General features: G+C 29.6%; 1 protein-coding gene and 1 long non-coding RNA gene across 4 annotated transcripts in view; one reads left to right on the top strand and one right to left on the bottom strand.

The window, feature by feature from the left end:
- The window catches only part of LOC142329450 (sodium-dependent nutrient amino acid transporter 1-like), a 460990-nt gene that overhangs the window by 145719 nt on the left and 291685 nt on the right, over positions 1–23586 (bottom strand). The gene's annotated exons all lie outside the window — the stretch shown is intronic.
- Positions 11644–13698, top strand: LOC142329405 (uncharacterized). The gene is made up of 3 exons (XR_012757491.1): positions 11644–11759; positions 11883–11950; positions 13231–13698. It is a non-coding gene; the product is annotated as an uncharacterized LOC142329405 (long non-coding RNA).

Below are 23586 nucleotides of genomic sequence, written 5' to 3'. Positions count from 1 at the left end.
GTCTGCACAAGACTACATCTCATTTACATGTCATATATATCATCCTCATCTCATAAAGCCAAAAGGGTTGAACAGATTGCAACGTACACATTAGGAAATAAATTATCCAGTAGAAATTTAGCTAAATGAGAAGGACAACATTTTGACACAGACATCTAGTTGCAGACCAGCGTAGAAACATGGCTGAAAACACAGTTGGCTCCGTTCTACGAGGGTATAGGAAAGTTGGTACCACCCTACGACAAATATCTAAATCGGAGTGTCGACTATGTAGAAAAATAGCGTAACTATGTAAGTACTTGTTGCAAATAAAATAAAACTTATTTTCACTGTGGTTTTTTAATTTCGGACCTTGAAAAATAAATAACGCTTCTAATTCTTATCATTATCGGCCACAAAATTCCAACCAATCGTATTCTTTGTTTTATAACCAATCATAAGGTGAGCGTAATTCTTATCATTATCAGGCACAAAATTCCAACCAATCGTATTCTTTGTTTTTTAACCAATCAAAAGGTGAGAGTAATTCTTACCATTATCGGCCACAAAATTCCAACCAATCGTATTCTTTGTTTTTTAACCAATCATAAGGTGAGAGTAATTTTTATCATCATCATGAACGAAATTCCAACCAATCGTATTCGTTCTTTTTAACCAATCATAAGGTGAGAGTAATTCTTATAATTATCAGACACAAAATTCCAACCAATCGTATTCTTTGTTTTATAGCCAATCATAAGGTGAGAGTAATTCTTATTATCAGGCACGAAATTCCAACCATACGTATTCGTTGTTTTTTAACCAATCATAAGGTTAACCAATTATAAGATAAGTTTAATTATGTTATAATTTTCACATGCACAACTTCAGATTCACTACTACAGAATTTCTAAATTTCAATGAAATTCATTAAGTAGTTTTGGAGATTTTTGTATTACCAAATTTTTTGGAACAATTGAGCGTAAATTAAGAACGTCTTCATCAATCTTCATCAAATTTTTACATGGAGACCCTTCAGTTACATTACTACAGCATATCTAAATTGAATGAAATTGAATTTGTAGTACAACGAACTTCATACGTTCGATTAATGAGAAGATCCTACACACAACCATTAAATATCAACTCGCTCATCACTATGGCTCACTACATATGAAAAATACACCAATACAAAGTGAGGTTATGTTGTCTGTTGTCGACACTAAATTGAGCGTAACTAAAGAACGACTCAATCAATTTTCATCAAATTTTCGTATGCGTAACTTTAGGTACACTACTACAGCATATCTAAATTACAATGAAATTGATCGAGTAGTTTCGGAGATTTTCGAGCCACACTTTATCAATCTAAGGTCAAGCCACAAATATATAGAACTAATATATAGAATATATAGACCCTATCACATTTTAAGTGAATGATATTTTCATACTCCTCATACGGAAAAACGTAAAGTAAATTCAATTTCACCCTTAATACTACCGTACGACCGAAAGTAAAAATACCGTACAATTCTTCGCAACGTCGGTAAAAAAATTTGGAAAAAGGATTTAAATTTCGGGTTCCTGAAACAGTTTTAATTATGAAATCATTTTATTCTAAAAACAATTGTTATTTAATGATTTTTTAAGATGGATAAACACTTTGATATGATGAAAATTATATTTTCATATTTAAAGGTATATTATCAAAAACGAAAAATTTCGTTACTGCTAAAAATTATTTTTTGTACCGACATTTTTATCCACTGATCTCTATGTAACTGGATAGAGGAGATCTCATGTATTGGAACAAGTCAAATTTGAAGCAGATACTAGCACCACCAAATGAATGGCTAGAACTAAATAAAATGAAAAAGGGCATGCGCAGAGGTAAGTGTAAGAGTAGGGATAAATCCACGTTTTAAACCGATGATTTTGTATTTTGAACACTGATTTCTGTATATCTCTGATCTCTATATTGATTTTCTACAACTGTCCATAAATTTCTGCTTGTGTTGCAAAAATGACCGTTTTCTTTTGGTTATCTTTTTCTTTCTTTTTCCTGTTTAGCTTCCGGGAATTACAGGATGAATGAGGATGATATGTATGAGTGTACATGAAGTGTAGTCTTGCACAGTCTCCGTTCGACCATTCCTGAGATGTGTGGTTAATTGAAATCCAACCACCAAAGAACACCGGTATCCACGATCTAGTTTTCAAATACGTGTAAAAATAATTGACTTTACTAGGACTTGAACGCTGGAACTCTCGACTTCTAAATCAGCTGATTTGGGAAGACGCGTTCACCACTAACCAACCCGGGTGGGTCTTTTGGTTACCTGACTTGAGAAAATGAAACATCCCTATCATCACGATATAGTCGCGCAAGCGTACAATGGTTTTATTTAGTTCCCAGCCACTCATTCTGCGACGCTGGAGTATGCTTCAATATTGAATACTTAATTGTACTTTACGCCGTAAGGATTCTGTTTCCAGTTATATAGGTCAGTGTTTTTACCTGTTTATCTTACACATGAACAGAAAATTTTTAAATATTATTAATATAAAACTTATGAGAATAACATTATAATATCTTTGTAGTGATAAAAAAAATTTAACTATTAAGTATTTTAAGTAGTGTTCTTAAGGTCTATGTATTCAAAGTATAATAAAATTTCAAAATTTCGATATTATGATTTTATATTTTGTAAAATATATCATTAATTAAAAATGAGAATTAAATTACATGCTTTGTTAACCACAATTACAATTACTTACATAAAATTTTCATTAATAGTCGATTATTTTTTCTTCTTAAATTGAATAATTCATCTTTATTTTTATGAAAAACATATTATTTTGAAGGTCGACGGTCCATTAATTCAATTTATTTCTAAGCTATCATTATTTTTCATTACCTTATTGGTTATTTTATTTACCTTTAAAAGTACTCATTACAGGCCTACAACTTTCTTTTTTCTTTCCTTTTTCACAATAATTACCTGAATTATTATCATCATCATCATCGTCATTCTAAATCATTATTAAATTATTGACTTCAGATTTATTTATTTTATTTGCTTAATTTTAAATTCAACTTTCTTTAAAATCTATTACGTATAAATAAATATTACTGTCACTTTCTTATTTTTACTTTCTTGGCATCATAGCTCTAGAGCTATGCTACAAGAAGGAAAGTAAGGCAATCAGTCAAAAAACAGGGTATGGGTTTTTTTGCATTTCTCAACGTTTCATGACCCACGTATCCCAAAAAACAAGCGTCGAAATATTCCAGAAGGTATGGTCAAATATAGATACAGTTATATATGTAGATGCATGACTATATCTATAGATACAATCAAATATATATGGTCAAACATATATTGATACAGATCAGTATATGTTGACCTGTTATTTTATTTATTTTTTTTTGCTTGATATCTACAGATGAAATTTTCATGATAATATTTGTATATTGAGCAGTGATGCCATTTAATTTTGTTCAAAATTTGGTCAAGGTAACAGGGAGGTACGGATCTTATGGATCCAGTATCTCAAAATTTTACTCACAGGGTTGGAAAATTTCTTCACATAATTTATGACCCTTAATTAGCCAATATACTTTCTGATTGTGTTTGGTCTTATTCAAACACCCAAAAACCCTTTTTTAAATTACATTTAATTTTTAAATTGTATACTTTTTAAAACGTAATTTTAAATTAAAGTTTGTTGGCTATGCGACAGGACTGTTTGTAAACTTAATAAACTAGAGTATTACTTTAAATCTCTTGTTTTCCGATTATTCTTAATTTAAATAATATGATTGTTTGCTAAGTCATCTGTAATTAGTTTTCTACATATTATCCTCCTCGAATCTCTATTCGACAACGGTAATGGACCACATTTTCCAGATGTTATTTGAAAACCTCCACAATCCGATACCCTTTTGTCGATCAGATCAGCTGATAGTAACTGTTCCATAGTAAGTAAAAAATAAACGTAAACAAAAATATAAGCAAATAAACAAACACTCCTTAGCATCGAAGCAAAAGACCTCAAAATATCTGGAATACTGTTTTTAAATCAAATTAATCGTTTATGCACTAGTCCAGCATAAATATGTAATTTATAGGTCCGAAAAACACTGTTAATAAAATAAATAAAATTTTGTCTAAATAGCCTTTTTTAATCTCCGGGATCACCGTTGGTTCACAGGATGAAATGAATGACAATTTTTGTAGCGTGTGAAAATGCTATGCCTGCCCGAGATTCGAACACGGGACTTCCGGATGAGAGACTGAAATGCTACCACTCGCTTCACGGAGGCCGGCTGTCCAAATAGCCTAGGCAACACAATAGGTTACCCAAACCAGAAGATATTCCAAAAAATTTAATTAAATGTTGCAAACCAAAAACATAACTCTTAGAAATATAAAACACACTAAACACAAAAATAGAACTATATATAAACAAAATAATTTAAAAAAAGGATTTTTATATGGAGATAATTATATGGCGTCTCAACCAAAAAAACAAAATAATGGCCTAGCCTCGCGGGAGCTGCAAATAGCATTAGACCTTGTCTGCGCATAGCAGAAAAAATGAGGATTAAAGTTAATCAGGATAATTTGCTTGATAACAGCAGGGATGTTTGAATGTTGAAACGTCTCCATGTGCTTAACTTAGGGGCTACTGAATGAAAGTTTGCGGTTACTATCGCCAAATGTAGTGATACTATTTTTATTTATTAATGTTTTGTTTTTGTGGACTATGAAGTGTTGACAGAGATATTTTTTCTAATGGACTTTAAGGTTACTGGTAGAATTTACGGCTAGTGTAAACTGTATTTTTTGATGAGATGGTAGATGATAAAATGAAGCAACGCTATGGTCTTCTTGAATCGTTATATTTAATTTCTTGTCACCTTGACATTTTAATTGAATTACAATAGTTACTTTAAACTTAAGAATGTATGACACCTTAGTCATAACTGAACTTGAATATTATTAAGAAACCATAAGTCCCCTTGGACTGAAATGAAAACACGATCGCACTGGGCGGGATACTAACGTAGAATACTAGTACGTGCTTCACTTTCCGGTTAGCGCTAGCGCTTACTAGATCGCAGCACCGGAGGGCTAGACGTGGAACGGAACAATTACTGATTATTATTATGATCTACTTGTTACGGGAGTTCCTTAAGAACCCCGTATCATGTGCTTATTATCAAACAATTGACTTATGGTTCCACTTAAGGAGCCGATTGTAAATATACAGGTTGTTGAAAAAAAAAAATAAAGAAAAAAAATTATGATTCTGTTTCAATTAAGGAAAATAGAACAATTACTCAGGCTTATATCTCCCGTTATGCAACGCTTTTTCTGCATTTTATTCATTTTTACTGTTAAACACATTTAGAAATTTACTTTTTGCAGTTGTGTTTCGTTAAGTACAGATTTTCTTTTCTTTTCATGTCGATATTTATTTTAATCATAATTTAAAAGATTTTTTTTAATTTTAAGATTACACTCCTCAGAATTCAGCCCAAACCCAATTATATTTCAAGAGCTAGTGTATCTAGTCTTAGATTTGTCATAAAATCAACAGTGTCATTAATTAAACCCAAATGTACAAAAGCACGCCATTTTAACAGTACTCGATCCAATTAAAAAAAAAAAGGAAAAAAGTTTTTAACTGGATTTGAACCTTGGTTTTAGAGACTTAAAGAATTAGGAAAAGTCATAAAGCAGTCACGTTTTAATTGCCAAACATATTTATGTACGATTCGTCACGGGGAGAATAGAAAAACATCTCTACAAAGTTGTATGATTGTGATTAACTTCCATATCTTCCGATTAACTAAAATAATTGATCCACTAAAACTATACAATATTGTATTAAAGTATCCAAAATACGAATTACGAGTTGTAACATTTTTATTATGTATGTGTCAGTGCTTATCAAATTTTTAGCTGTACTTTTACAAAACTGATTAGTTTTTTCATTATTAACTGTAGTAAACTAACAAAAGATATCAATAAATATTAGAAGTAAGTATTAATTTAAAGAGAGTTTTATAAAGTTATAAATTCAATTTTTTTTTAAAGCCTCAGGTTAAACACGTGTCAAGCTATTCAACAAACCTTGTACCATCCCACTATGCTTTTTTTGTCTGTGTAATACAAAACAAACATTCTATTTAAAAAACAAATACATACACGCACCTCTTATTGTCTATTAGGTTCATTACAAATTCTGTATCTCTATGTCACATCAATTACTACATTGTACAACTTCCTGATTCACGTATTAAAGTACAGTAGCTGCCGGTAAATTTTAATTAAAAGTTCAATGAATAAAATAAATAGCTACATACAAAATCAAAGATAAAAAATGCTGAATACAATCACTCATTAAAATAACAGTAACCTCAACTGATTGTTCATTCTTAAAAAAAATCTAATTTAGAAATATTATCTTTATAATGATACCTTGGCAAAAAATGTATGGGTTTTTTCTTTTTTATAACACTTTATCTGCTGTTTTAATGTATTGCTTGATTTCGCTAAACTATTTTCCAGTCTTTTAACCTCAGTTTATTTGTTATATTCTTTGTATTTTTCATCTGTTTTATATAACATATTTAATATGTTTCTTTTTAGTTTTTCATTCCCTAAATTTCCAGCTTCCCATTATCAAATTGGTGATATTCTACTTATTAAAGGTTGGGAGTTGGAAAATCACCTCCAAATATATATACATTTAAAGAGGGAGAAAGAGATAGATAGATAAAAAGAGAGAGATCGAGTGTGTGTGTCCATAAAGTCAGGAAACCCTTACATCATAATTTTCCAATAGTTAAATAAAAAAATAAATAAAATTTTTCTGATGTTCCTACCTTAAAACAACATATTTTTTCAGTATGAGACCACTACATTCTCAAAGAATTCAGAGGGTCCTCATGGGAGACAACTTAAAAGTTTTAAATCGAAAGGGTAGGATAATTGCATCATTTTAAAGGACATTAAAATATAATGGAAAAACAATGATATATGAAAATAAAACAATAAAGTTTAAAAAAATTAAAAAACAATTTTTTTTTAAGATTGTAGATACTGATATCGTATCTTAGTATCTACACGTTCAAAGCATGCAGTATATCAGAATCAGTAGAGATTTTAACCTCGAAAAAATCTACTACAGCAAATAAACTATTGGAATGGCTTCGGAAACATATGTAGAATAAAAATGTGCCCTAGCGGACATAAGGTATTCAGTATTTAATTTGTTTATTAACAAATTTAACAAAAATATCTCGTTTTTCGCCAATAGCTTTATTTTTAATCAAATGTAAACATAAAAAGCACCAATAGATAGGTGAGAAAAGTTTGCATGAAAAACCTTACGCGTACTTTTTTCTACGAGCAAAACTACGGCGCTAGCGAATTTTACAATTAGCACCAAATTCGCGCTATAGCTATCATAAATCGAGGGCGCGCATTAAATAATCTTCCACAACTCTGTTCCTATTAAAGATAATTAAAAAATTCAACAAGGTATAGATTTATAAGACTCAAGGCTATAAATTAATGAAATTTCCGAAGTGTTTTTAATTTCTGATCGCCTGTTAATCCGGATCTATTGTTGATAAAACACCTATAACGATAAACAAATTGCAAAAAATGAAAACGTCAATATATCGTTTTTTTTCTTGAGTATACTACCTACTCATTCCATAAGGGATATCTCTATATCTTAATTGTTTATTTATCGACATTCAAAAATTAATTTTTTTTAGAAAAAGCGTGTTTTTAGTACCTTGGCTAACGCTCAAAATCGATCATTTTAATTCTGTTTTTTCAAATATAAAAATATTTTAATTGTTATTTTGAAGGAAATACTACTTTAAGGTGGCAAAGTTGGTTTTTAAAAAACTGTAATTTTTCAATAAGTTTTAGGAAGTAAATGTTAGTATACTTCGTAAACACACGAAAATAACGCTACATACAAATTGTTATAAAAAATTAATGAAAACAGATATTTTTATGAAACTTCGTAGATTTATGTTAAAATAAAATAATTTTTCATTATTTAACGTTAGGTTTGAGTGATTTTGCAATTTTATTCTATTTCTTTAAAAACTTCGTTTTTTGAAAAATTATCTAGCTGTTCGTCGATATTTTGTTTATTTTTAAATCTTATAAAAAAAATAAATACCACCTGTAGAAACTAAAATAAATTTGTATAAAAAACCTCCCGATCACTTTTTTCTACGACTAAAATTAAGGAATTATGAATGGATTATCAATTTATCTATTTAGTCTTCCAAAAAAAGATTGTATACGAGAAGATACCCGGTTTCCAAGCTATTCTATAATAACGTGATTTGATGTTTATAAAATTCGCTAGCACCTTCACTTTTTCTCGTAGAAAAACGTACCTCCGAAGTTTTTTATGCTAAATTTCCTCACCTATTTATTAGTGCTTTTTAATTTTACATGTGATTAAATATAAAGCCCATATTGGTGAAAAATTAAAACGTTTTCCTTAATTTGTAAATAAATTAAATAGTATTCCCTCATGTCCGTTAGGGAACACTTTTATTCTATATGATCTTTCGAACCCATTCCAATAGTTTATTTGCTGTAGAGAATCTTTTCGAGGTTAAGGCCTTTTTGAGTCTCTTTTGACTTAGCTAGTATATTTTTAATGTTTTATTATATTCTGATAACAATTTGATTACTATATATTGATAATCTGAAAGAACAACGGAAAAAAATCGCTGTAATCTTAAAAAGATAAAAACAATAATTAATCCAACCTTATAATACTTTCTATTGTTTTTCTTTTAAATCTTTAAAACCGTTTAAATTTTAAATGACCGGAAAAAAAATTAGATTACATTAATAAACTAAAAAATAATTATGTAATAAAATTTACCTGGATATCCAGTTTAAAAGAATTACAATGAATAACAGGGTTTTCTATAACACCTTGTGCTGTTTTAATACCTGCCTAGTTACACGTACAGAGTAAATAACACGTATTTGCTCAAAAAAAGATTTAAAGCAATTACAAGAATTAAGGTTAATGTTTTAATTACTATTATTTACTACATCATCATGTAATTAATTCTACAAGGTGACGTAAAAACTCAATAATTAGAGTTATTTTTATAAGTTAAAAGTGTAAATAAGGTATGAACTGTAATCATAAAATATTTTTATACGTGCAGAGACACATCCAAACACGTATATTACTATACTTATCTGTAGTAAAAATAGTAAATGATCGTAATTATTGACAAATACCATTAATTTAAGTACTAATTTATTAGTAATCAATATTTGTTGTTTAAATATCAACTACTCAATTAGATTTAATAACAACTACTAATAATATTAAATTAAATTTTCATTATTTTTACTTACCTGCCGAATATACCTAGAATAAGTATATTAAAGGGGAAATTACAGGGATCGTATAAAAAATGGGGTGTATGATTTTTGGCAAATCTTTACGTTTAAGGCTCCAGTATAGCGGCATCTCGACGATGGTAGTAAGTGAAAGTAAATGTCATGCGGGACTGCGATGGAGCTGAGTGGAAGTAGGAGACCTGTCCGCCTCTTCCTGGTAGACCAGACCGGAGTCCATAATGAAACTATGTCAGGGGTATGAACTGAAGTTGAGTTCACTAAAGAAACTAGGAATAAATTTCGTTGTTGTGCAAAACATTTTTGGTGGTATGTATTCAATTGCCTCGAATTTATGAGAAAATTTACACACGAATTGGGTCTATAAAATGTAGAACTAGGCGCGGGGTTTGTTCTTCCGCGAACTCGGTTAGCTAATTCAGAGGGCAACGAAGTAGGACATTCAAGATGTCCGGATGAGGCCTACAGCGAAAGCAAAAGCTGAGTTTATAAATCGCTGATGTAAATGTCTACCGAGGCATGTCTACGAGGACTGGCTTATTACTATCAGATGTAAAAAGTTAGAGGGCGAAAAACGAATCCCGTTAAAGCCCGCAGGACTAGGAACGAGAGGAGTGGCGACCGGAAGCGTCACAAGGAGGGTGTCTTCCCCTACGGGGTTGGAATGTTTAAGGCTCCAACTAGTTCATCTAACCAAAAAAACATATGTACTCTTTTATATTATGTGCGTACGTATGTAAGTTGTGTTGCTTTTGTTCTTATATCTCAGTATTAACAGAACCAATTTTCTTCAAATTTGGCTCAAATATTTCTATATAAGGGGCATTAATGTTTTTTTCAAAATTCGTTCAGTGAGTGGGGATATCGCGAAAAAACGAAATTCGATTTTCTTTATCGTTTTATATACTTTATCGTTTTATATATATATATATATATATATATATATATATATATATAAAATCCAATTTCAACCCCTAACCACAACATGCGATTGAAAGTAATACTGTACTTTTCTTCCAAAAATCGGTAAAAAATAACTTGAAAACCCCGTTTCTAATTTAAAAGTTTTTTTTTCTATACTTTACAATTAATACTTCTAACATATCATTTGTGAGTAAAATAGATGATAATAAACGTAACAAAAAAATAATACCTGAAAAAATAAACTTAAAAATACCGTATTTCTTATTTTAACATTAATTTTTAACAAAATATTATAATAGTAAAAATAATAATAATAACAACAGCAAGAACAAGAACATAAAAATAAAATTACCTCACGCTAATAAACAGTGATAAAGATAATAAGACATGATAAATCACAAATATATGCAATAAATAAAGGAAGAGTGTAAGTTAAATATAAAAAGATATTTGTAAAGCTTAGCGCACGACTGTTAAAAAATAACACACACACACACACACACACACACACTCACACACACACACACACACACACACACACACACACACACACACACACACACACACACTCACACACACACACACACACACATACACACACACACACTCACACACACACACACACACACACACACACACACACACACACACACACACACACACACACACACACACACACACCATGTAATATTTAATGAAAGTAAATAAACGCGTTGCCAGCTATACATCATAAAAATATACTATTAGCAAAGATTCTCACGCATGAAATTACAGGTACTTAAACAGACACAATATATTTATATATATATTTTTTTTTTTTTTCAAAAGAATAAACAAATAACTTAAATCTAAAAGTTTTGCGTGATAGATTTTAAACATTTTAAATGAGAAATATTATAATATATAAATAAATAGGGAAAATATTTAATTATGAAACATAAAAATACCACGCAAACGTATTAAAAGACAAACCAAGAGAAATTTTTTTAAAGAATAAAAAAATGGAGGTTTTTATTACGAAAAAGTAAATATACACAATTGAGTTTATAAAATAGTATGCGCTTATCAAACTCATGATTATTATTACTTTTCCCAGACATTCTATTGTTAAGTATTAAATAAACATACAGAGTGATCTTAAAGTCGCGCAACCCAAATTTTTCTGCTTTGTAGGAAAGACAGTTAAATTTGTATAAGTTATTTTAATTAGGGGGAATTTTTTATGACAGAATAGTGCATGGTAGCACTGCTAGATCACGCCTTCGGGCAACAGTGGGCGTGGCGATTTTTTTAGTCCGAGCAGCAATGTCTTTTACGTAAGAGTAACGCGTCTTTATTGTTGTGAGTTACTGAGAATCGAAGTATGAAGTAACACATTATCGTAAGCTGTTTATTTTTAATTTGGCCAAGATGTCAAAATATGTAAGTTTACAGAATTTAATACTATTCTAGTCTTAGAATTATTATTTACGTTTTAATTAACTTTTTTTTTACATCCTTGTACGAAGTAGAAGTATTGTGATCGCGAAAAATTTTGGTTTTCAGATTTCAACGGAAATATCCACTTTGGCCATCCCTGAATCCATTTTGTCTAGTTTCGCTGTGATCTGTACGTAAGTATGTTTCTCGCATAACTCAAAAATGATTAGCCGTAGAATATTGAAATTTTGCTTTTACAACTGTTGTAACATCTAGTTGTGCACCTTCCCTTTTAATTGCAATCGACTGGACCAAAAGTATCCAAAAAAGCCCAAAATCCTTTTACTTAACTGTAATAACAAGCCCTCATTAAGTGCTTTTCAACAATATATCATAAGTGATAATTATTTTCATTGATTCCAGAGTTATAGCCAAATAAAATTTTAATTAATGAAATATTTGGATCTCAAAAGAGGAAGGCAATTTGAAATGATGTATTTCAAATCAGACTTCATCTCCTTTTCTTTTTTCTAATTTTTTTTTTTTAATTTAAATATATTTATTTATTAATAATTATTAACCTCTGATTGTAAAAAAGATTATGATAAATAATAATTCAATAATAAGAATAAAAGAAAATTATGAAAAATTGTCAGAAGTTATTAATGAAATAAAATTTTATGTACTTTGCATTTAAAAAAATGTGTTTATGTAGTGTAGTAGTCGTTCAAGGATGTCATGTGGTATCCACATCAGAATTTTTAATGTTTACTTTCTCGTCTAGCGTTATAGCAGAGCTTTCCCTTCTAAAGCTACAGCTCTAGGGGAAAGTATTCTAATCGGTCCAGTTTGGGCATATGCGGTTTTCACCGGATCTTCAGGTTTTGATACCTAAGGAATCCAAAAAACCGGATGGAAATTTTCCCGATGTTCATATGTACTTGCGTTCGGTGTTGTCATCTAAATCACCTTATATCTCCGCTAGTACCGCCACATCCGCACGAATCAAATACGGTATGCGCGCGCGCTTTTGTTAGAATCATTAAATTAAATAAACGAAAAAATGCTGAATTTAAATTAAATGATAAATGTTTTAAATTAAGTTGTGTGTGTGTGTGTGTGTGTGTGTGTGTGTATAGTATCTACGAAAAACCCACGTAACGGAAAAGTTCTGCAACTGTGTTATCAGCATTTTTTCTTGTATTATTATTTTTCTGCTATATAAGAAGAATAGATAACCAGTGCCAGGAAAGTATAAAAACTTTTTTTGTCAGCTTTTTTGTTAATATATATCTTTGAAGAAATATGTAAAATTTTATTGAAATTTGTATATATATATATATATTTTTTTTTCTTTCAATTAATTTGCAAAACATGATTGAAAGTATATATAATTAACAGCGCTAATAAATAGATATAATATATATAATTAAATATTTTTATCACTTGACACTTTCTTTCTTTTTCTGTTTAGCCTCCGGAAACACCGTCAGGTATTATTTCAGAGAATGATATGTATGAATGTAAATTAGGTGTAGTATTTTACAATCTTTGGTCGACCATTCCTGAGACGTGTGGTTAATTGAAACCCAACAACCAAAGAACACTGGTATTCATGATCTAGTATTCAAATTTGTATTAAAGTAACTGCCTTACTAGGATTTGAACCTTAGAACTTCAACTTCGAAATCAGCTAATTTTCGATGATGAGTTCACCACTAGACCAACCCGATGGATTATCACTTGGCACTACGATTATTCGGGTAATAGATTTAGCTTAGAAAAATAGTAATTATTATTATTATGAACTGAGTCATCACTTTCTGGCATTAGCCTAAACTTTCACTAAAATTTTTGTTCTATTTGTCAGAATACAGAGTTTTGATTTTACGTGAAATTAGTTTATTTTAGAACTAAAATTGAAATATTTTTCTTTGTAAAGACGATGTATTTATAACATAAGAGAAATTTTATTCTAATAAGAAAATATATAAAAATGACTTAATATATTATTGTATATTATAAAATATTGTATTATAATTAATATTATAGATTAAATAGAAACAGTTTTGTATAAAATTCCTTAAAAAAAAATTATTGTAGCTTAGAAAATATTTTATCATGACTGTAATACAACTCAATAAATAAATAAAATTTATAAATAAAAATTATTATTATTTATGTGAGTATAATATATACGTTTACCCGTTGTCAATATGCTCAGCTCATTATTTCTACGTCTTCAGCTCATAAAGATCAAACAGAATTTTAAATTAATTAAGATTACTATCAGTTATTTTTTTTAAAATTATTAGTATATTGATGTTTTACAATAAAATATGCTACGTAATACATTAACACGGTTTTTTGAAAGTAGTAGAAAAATACTGTTGAACTTAAATAAACTGAAATATATGAATAATTAAATGGTTATGAATTTGTACCAATTATATAAAAGTTTACTTCTACACAAACTAGAAAAAACTACGGAAACCTTAATAAGAGGTAAATGTCATGAAATGGGTAACAATCGACATATTATGTATTCATGTATTTATTATCTGTCAAATAATTCTCAGAAAATTTACGTAAGACTTTTTTCTAACAAGAAAGAAAACATTAAGCAATATAATATGGTTATTTAAATTATGAAATAAAAATTATTATTACAAAATTAATTTCCTACAACGCTTTCCAAACATAAAAAAAATATCATAAATAAATATATTAATTAATTTTACCAATAAACATAAAAATTTATCATTTATTTCACTTTAAATTAATAATAGTTATTCTTAATATTAGCTTAATGAAAAATAGCTTTAAATTATAGTAATATATTTAACAAACGTAAATAATAGTGATCAAAATTAATATTAGTCGTAAAAAATAGAATTAATTTCCGTATATCCTTAAATTAAACTATCTTAATATGGAGGTCAATAAACTCCACGTTTTGATTGTAGACTATTGTGAAGGTATTTTTAATAGACGTGGACAACACTACAGTTGTAAAGACATAAAATTATGTAACAAATAAAAGAAAGACAGATGTATAGAAGAAAAAGAGATACAATTAAAACGTGTGCATTTAATGAAAAAGCCACTACAGCTGACTGCATCTCATTACTTCATTCTTGCATACTTGTCTTATTTCTTGCCGGTCAGTAAAAGTAGAACCATATAAGTATTTCTTTCTTTCCTTTGTTTTCAATCGGTAAAACTAGTAATTTAAATTAAAATTTTAACCATTACGATTTAAATTCGAATCTATTAAAGAATTATCTAATTTAATACGTTATGCCAATTAACTTTTACGAAAATTATACTTTAATTTTTTAATTCACGCAAAGTAAATTATTAGTTAAAAAAAAAACTGGTCAAATACAGTAAGTTATTTCAAAATACGTACTCGTTGAGTGCGTCCAGTGCGTTTGTATGTTAAGGAATGCGAATCGTGAGTATATAATTTTTAATTTCTTCACAAAAATACAGATGTTCCGTATTAGTAATTAACTTATCCTCGTTTCATGATAAATTTATCAGAAGATTTTTTGATTACAAATATTAAAACTTTCAATTCTTATTAAAGAAACAAAAAAAAACACATGATTTCTATGACCTAAATTAACTTTTTAAAAATATCATGTATATTTTTCGAAAATGTATATGTACGATTAAAAGCTTTGATTATTAGACGTAAAAACAAATTACAGTTATGGAAAAAAGATTCAGGCCGTTTACTTATTTTTTTCAATTTCAACATTTCATTCCCTCAATTGATAGAATGTAATCAGTACAATTAAAAAAATAAATTTCTAAACAATACCTACTCGTATTATTTATTCTTTAATTAGAAAAAGGAAGGCCTACGGCCCGCCGAGAAAATGTTACATGATTTATATTTCATTATACATGATTTTGTTAAATGTTCTTGCCAATTGTAACTACAAAACGTCATAAATTTACGAACAACAAACGCTTTTACAACGAAAAGCTTCAATATTTTTAAAAAACTCTGATGTGAACACCACATGATTTCCTTGTACGCCCATTAAATTACATATACAAATAATTAAAAGTACATAAAATTTTACTTCACTAATAACTTTTTTAATATTTTTTTTATTGTTATTATTTAATTATTATTTACTGTAAACAGTTTTTTTACAATTGGAGGTTAATAATTATTAATAAATCAATATATTAAATAAATTTAAAAAAAAGTTACAAAAAAGGAAATGAAGTCGGATTCGACCCGATGTGCCTTCCCCTTGTAAGATCCAAATATTCCACTAATTAAAATTTTATTTGGCTATAACTCTGGAGCCAATGAAAATAAGTAGCACTTATGAATACTGTTGAAAACCTCTCAATAAGGGCTTTGGATTTTGGGCTTTTTTGGACACTTTTGGTCCAGTCGATTGCAATCAAAAGGGGAGGTGCACAACTAGATGTTACAACAGTCCTAAATCCAAAATTCCAACATCCTACGGCTAATCGTTTTTGAGTTATGCGAGATACATACGTACGTACAGATGTCAGGTCGAAACTAGTCAAAATGGATATTACCGTTGAATTCTTAAAATCGTGAAAGGTTTCACGATTAGAATACTTCTTTGTAGATAAAAATTGCAACAGCAATGAAAAAATAGTAAAAAGAATTGCAATAAATTTCGTTTATTTTTTCAACACAAAAAGGAAATTTTCCAAAAAAATAAAGCAAATTTTTGTATTAGTATTCATTCGATTGATTGGACTCATTCAGTTCAAACCCAGCTCACACAGAGATAGAAATCGCAGTTCACAGTTCATTTATTCAATTCATTAAAGTTTGTGCTTCAACTCAAAATAAAAATGTGAGCACATACAGTAAGAAACTAACACACCATGCTTTTTGATCAAAAAGAAATGATTATGGGATAATACAGAGATTCCAAAACATATTGTTGAGGAGCCAAATAGAGCACCTTGGTTCGTAAGAAACAGTAAGATCTATGAATGACTATAAGATTTACCGTATGTTCGAGAAGAAATACAACGATTTGGTACATAAAAACAAACTACGGCTAAACAACCGCGCGAATTGTTTAGCTATTAACCTTCTACACAGTAGTGAAGACGTTAGAAAGCTAAAACGACTCCACGTGTTAGCGCTTGGTAACGTTATGAGATTTGAGTTAGAGCTGTATCAACTGAGAGTTGCCTAAAATTCATGATTTCAGTTCGTTCAATTTTAATTATTCTTTCGTTATCTATTTTAATTTTCTTCTCTCAGTGTTTCTCTTCTTTACTAATTCTTTGATTGTATTCTATTTTGTGTTGAGCTACCAATATCCTGTTCTTTAATTTAACTTTTTGTGGGTACTTACATTGATCGTTCTGTGTAAGAATATTAGTTTGTTTTTTGGAGGAACTTCTTGGAAGCTTCTTTGCATTAACCGATTATAAATTTTAATTTGAGGCAAAAAATATCCTAAATTTTCTATCTTAATAATACTAGTATTTTTGGAAGGGTTTAAAATCCCAAAAGATATATAATCTGTATATTCAAAAGCAATATTATGAACACAAATAATAGTCTACTTTTTTTGTTTACATACAAAGAGCAAAGATATCAAGAGAAAATGATATTATAAACAATTTACAAGATACAATTATTTATTATATATATATATATATATATATATATATATATATATATATATATACTAGCAGACCCGCCATTGCTTCGCTATTTCTATATTTGAGTATATATATATATATATGTATAGATTAAATGAAAACAATTGAGAGTTTGATAAAACATTAAAAAACTGAACACTACGGAACTTCACAAAATTTAACCTTTCACTTTATAAAAGTCAGAATGTAAATAAATCCAACTGGCAAAACAACTGCACTACCTATCGGATTTAATTCAAACTACTTACTACATACAGCAGTCGGTTCAAAATACCCCTAACTTTCTTTCTATTGGTCAGGTTTCAATAGCTTTAAACCTTCTCCTGACAACGCGCACCATTTTTCAAATCTGACGCGTAAATTGGTGCAGTATATTTTTAGTCTATAGCGAACACACATATGAAAATTGCCTTTTATATATATATAGAAGAAAAAAGTCTGTTTGTATATTTGTTTGTTTGTTTAGTAAATATCTCGCACCTGCGCCACCTAGCGGGTATGGTTTTTGCAAAAGTTTTCTTTTCACGTTACTAATATGTAACTTTGTTTTTTTACTTTGTTTGTTGTCAAAAACAAAGTAAAATCATTAATAAAAATAGGAATAATTATATTCATTATTTCAGAAATAATATTTTTTTTTATCATTCTTTTGAATATTTTTCCACTCAAGCTTAGCTCCATCAATTGAAATTGGAATAAATTGACCACCAAAATCAATTAAACCATTTAACCCAACAGAAGTTCCACTTTTATTTTGAATGTGAGCCAAATTGGAACATAAATGCAATTTTTCAAAATATATCAACCCCAGCACCATCTAGCGGGCCCATTTTATGCAGAGATATTTCTTTCCATGTAAGTAACACATATTCTGAATTTGAGCCAAATCGGACCATAAATACAATTTTTCGAAATATCTCGACCCCAGCGCCACCTAGCGGACCAGTTTTTTTGCAAAAATACTTTTTTCACCTAACTAACAATATTCTGAATATAAGACAAATCGAATTATAAATACAATTTTTTTTTCGAAATATCTCGACTCCAGCACCACCTTTCTTTTCTTGTTTAGCCTCCGGAAATTACCGTTCAGGTATTACTTCAGAGGATGAATGAGGATGATATGTATTAGTGTAAATGAAGTGTAGTCTTGTACAGTCTCAGTTCGACCATTCCTGAGATGTGCGAATAATTGAAACCAAACACCAAAGAACACCGGTATCCACAATCTAGTATTCAAATCCGTATAAAAGTAACTGCCTTTACTAGGACTTGAATGCTGGAACCCTCGACTTCCCAATCAGCTGATTTGGGAAGACGCGTTCACAAGTAGACCAACTCGGTGGGTTAACCTCAGCACCATCTAGCGAGTCCAAAGTAAATCAGAAACCTTCGCAGGGGTGCGCACAACTCAGTAAAGTTTCATCGCAATCGGATGAATAGTGTCGTAGGAACACATAAGAGACAAACGAACAAACATTCATTTATATATATATATATATATATATTTCTTTTAAGAAAAAAATTATTATATTTATTTTATATTTTTATGTTTAATTTGTTTGTCATACCAGTAACCTTGACCTTGATAATTAAATATTTACAGTTGAATTTCCACCTTCCAATGGACATAAATAAGTAAAATAAATTCTAAACCATCAATCCAATACACCAATTATCATTTCTGTCTTTGATAGTAAACATATTCCCGTCTTGGATTAGCCCACTTTCGTTTAAAAATTTAACCACCCTGATCCAAGCATCTTCCTACGACAAACTACTTTTAATTTTGTAAAACAAAAAAAAAGTAGGTGGCAGTAAATTCTATGAAAGAAAAAAATAGCATAAATCATCTAATTCTACAATGCAACTAATAAAGCTTGGCTTTGATCCAAAAAAGTTAATTAAATTAAAGTTTATTAGAAATTAAGAGCTTCAATTTGAAATAAATAACACTTATAATATGTTAAATAATTTGTATTTTTTTTTTTTAACTTGTATTTATACCTGGCTATTTCATATCCCTTGGAAATATACTTTAAATTAATATTCTGAATAAACATTATTTTTTACAAAATGTGTTATTACACTGAAAGTAAGAATTTACAGTTATGTGAATTTCCTTTAATCAGATAGTTGTGATAAACATCTTTCTCAGGAATGTACAAATATTGAGGAATATTAACAACAAAATTGTCTGCCTGTCACAACAAAAGTTGAGTAGTACGAATAAAAAAGATGAATAGAAATAGACAATTTCCAAGTAATTGAAATTCAAACGTAATAATAAAATATGAAATATATAAGTACAAACAAACCTCAAAGCCTCTAGGAGTATCCTGGAGGTTTGGTTGATCCTAATTCTGGAAAACGTAGCCTTGGATGGTCCAAACAGTATCCAGGATTTATAAAAAATTTTGTAGAAGAAAATATAAAAGATAAAAACTGAACAGTAAGTCAAAATTACAACGTATTTAACATCAGAAAATTATAGTAAAGTTGATACGTTAAGATTTAAAGATTATCGATAGAATAGAAAAAACATTAAAACAGTCATAATGCACGGTTAATAAATTTTAAATATTACATTAAAGGGACAATAGTTTTATTTTCTTTGCTAAAATATTTTCAAGTCAAAATAGAACCCGCTATATTTCGTTTATTTATTTTCATGCAATCAAAAATTACTCTCAATTTAAGAAACAGAGTACTGGGACATATGTCCAACACAGCTGTTAATGTTCTGAAGTCCCCCTTTTGTTAGTGCTACTACATCATGTAAATTTGTACACCTGCAGTGTTACCGTAATAAAATATATTTATATTAAAATACGTTTCATACAACGATATTTTTCATATTAAATAAAGGAAAATATCTAAAAAAGAAGAAAATATAAGTTAAAGGTAATGTAAAATTTCTAACAAACAAAATAAAATTCATTTAACAACATAACGGAAAAGTCCCTGGTTCGATCCCCCATCAGGCATGGCATCTTTTCATACGCTACCAATTTCTACCGGGTTAATGACCATAGCTGTTTATGCTCGCTCTTTCATAATAAAAAAAAACACTACGAAAGTGATAACGTTATAATATTAATAAAAATTAAAAAAATAATCAAGCTTTATTTAAAAAAGTGTCGTTTAAAAATAAAAAAAACGCACAATTTTAACTTTGTCTTTTTTAAATTGATATTATACAAATTGTGAAGTAACAAATTATCGTAAACTGTCTATTTTTAATTTGGTAAAGATTTCAAAATAACTAAGTTTACAGAATTTAATACTATTCCAGTCTTAGAATTATTCTTTTCGTTTTAATTAATTTTTTTTTTACATCCTTGTACAAACTAAAGGAAGTACTGTGGTTGCGAAAAATTTTGGTTTTCAGATTTCAAACCCACCGGGTTGGTCTAGTGGTTAACGCGTCTTCCCAAATCAGCTGATTTGGGAGTCGAGAGTTACAGCGTTCAAGTCCTAGTAAAGCCAGTTATTTTTACACGGATTTGAATACTAGATCGTGGATACCGGTGTTCTTTGGTGGTTGGGTTTCAATTAACCACACATCTCAGGAATGGTCGAACTGAGAATGTACAAGACTACACTTCATTTACACTCATACATATCATCCTCATTCATCCTCTGAAGAATTATCTAAACGGTAGTTACCGGAGGCTAAACAGGAAAAAGAAAGGTTTTCAGATTTCAACAGAAATATCCATTTTGGCCATCCCTGAATCCATTTTGACTAGTTTCGGCGTGACGTCTGTTCGTACATACATACGTATTTATCTCGCAAAACTATAATATGATTAGCCGTACAATATTGAAATTTTGGATTTAGGACTGTTGGAAAATCTAGTTGTGCACCTCCCCTTTTAATAGCAATCTACTGAAACAAAATGTCAAAAAAGCCCTAAAACCAAAACAATTTGGATTTTGGATTTTTACTTAACTTCAGTAATAAGCCCTCATTGAGAGCTTTTTAACGATATATTGTAAGTGGTACTTATTTTCATTGGGTCCAGAATTATAGCCAAATAAAATCTTAATTAATGAAATATTTGGACCTTACGGTTCATATTCGACTTCAACTCCTTTTTTTTTAATTTAAATATATTGATCTATTAATTTACGTGTGATTGAAAAAAAATTACGATAAATAATCATTCAATAATAATAATAAAATGTAGATAAATGTAAATATAAATGTAAATGTAAATAATAAAATGTATCATTTTTTAAAAATGTATATATGTAATTTAATAGGTGTACAAGAAGAATTTCTGATGTGGTGTCCACATCACAAATTTTTCATTAAATTTAATTACTTTTAAAATCCTCTTTTATTTAAATTTTTATTATGTATTTGTTTTTGATAGTCCACAATGTAAATGATTTAAAATATTTTTTTTTTACTAACGAAACAAAATTTGATTAATAAAACTTTTCAAAAAGTTATTATAAAACGTTTGAAAATAGTTGTTTCAATATACCCGGGTGAGATTCAAATTTAAAAACGGGACTTTAAAAATTTATAAACGTATAAAAATTGATAACTATAAATAAGATAATAAGTTAAATAAGATAAGTTAAATAACTTATAGATTCGCTTGAAGTCTAACTTTATACCCAAACACATCAAGTTTTGACTCACATAATTCATTAGTACCGAATTTGGTCACCAGCGTTGTCACCAGTGTTGTTAAAAATGAGTACATTTATTAGTGTGGAACATGTTCGCTCTGTGTTTTAGTTTCACGATTTGCAATCAGCAACTGCAGATCAACGTAATTTTCGTAGAGTACGGTAGGTAGCCTGCTAGTAAGAATACAATTTATTCTTGGCACCAAAACTTCGTTGAAACAGGTTGTTCTTCCAGACAGAACGGTTCGTTCTTCTTCCAGGAGGCAACTGTAAATGGCATCGTTTATCCCGACGGGCTTCAAAGTTTTCTATTCCTTTAGTCTCTTAGATGGTGATGACCAAGATCGTTTTACTATCAGCAAGACTAGAAACCACCTCACTACCGCCTAGAATTCCGAAATTTTCTTGATACTCTATTCCCAGATCGGTAGTGAAGGTCCAATTGCTTGGCTACCTCGCTCCCCAGATTTGGCCCGCTAGATTTTTTCTTATTGGGTTTCATTTAACATCGGGTTTATGAACGACCTTTGCCTGCTGATCTTGTTGAGCCGCCTCTTCCTTGTAGACCAGACCGGAGTCCCCTAAATTAACCTAAAAGTCAGGGGTATGAACTGAAGTAGAGTTCACTAAGGGAACTAGGACTAAATTTCGTTGTTGCGAACAACATTTTTGGTGGTATGTTGTTGTTAATTTGCCTCAAATTTCGAGAAATTTACTAGAAATTGGCTTAATAAAAGTTAGGCGCGAGGTTCGTGCTTCCGCGAGCTCGGTTAGCAAGTTCAGAGAGCAATGATGGAGAACATTCAAGATGTCCGAACTCAAAAGCTGAGTTTAAAAATCACCGATATAAATGTCTATCAAGGCATTTACATCGGTGGCATCCCAACGAGGCCTGGCTTATTATTGAGATGTAAAAAGTTAGAGGGCGAACACGACTCCCGTTAAAGACCTTCAGGGCTAGTTAAGGGGGGGGGGGTGGAAACCGGAAGCGTCACAAGGCGGGTGTTTTCCTCTACGGTGTTGGGATGATCTTGTTGAGTGAAGATTTCGAATTAACGCCGCAGCTGTAGAGGTAACGCCTGACCTTTTTGGAATGAAATCGACTTCAGGTGTAATGTATATCGCATTACAAATGAAACTCATATCGAATTAAAGTGAATGCTAGGTGACAAACTTGATGCGTTTTTCTGTGAAATGAGACCTCAACCGAATCTGTAAATTATATCTATAAATTTTTATATACTTTTAAAGTTGTGAAAAACTTTTTGAATCACCCGGTATATAAAAAAAACGTTGGAAACGGTTGAATTGAGAACCTCTTAGTTGTTTTTTAAATCTGTTAAAAACGGAATGAAAAGTAAAGATTAAAAAAAATAAAATTATAATTTAAATTTTTAAAATATTTTCATTATAAGTTGGTAAACGTTTATCTTTTAATCTTACATTAGGCTTATCTATCGTTACTAAATAATATTATTTTTTTATCGTAACAATATGC

Source organism: Lycorma delicatula, chromosome 8, assembly GCF_047948215.1.
Source record: "Lycorma delicatula isolate Av1 chromosome 8, ASM4794821v1, whole genome shotgun sequence".
Lineage (NCBI taxonomy): Eukaryota > Metazoa > Arthropoda > Insecta > Hemiptera > Fulgoridae > Lycorma > Lycorma delicatula.
This window is presented reverse-complemented; position numbering and strand designations above follow the sequence as displayed.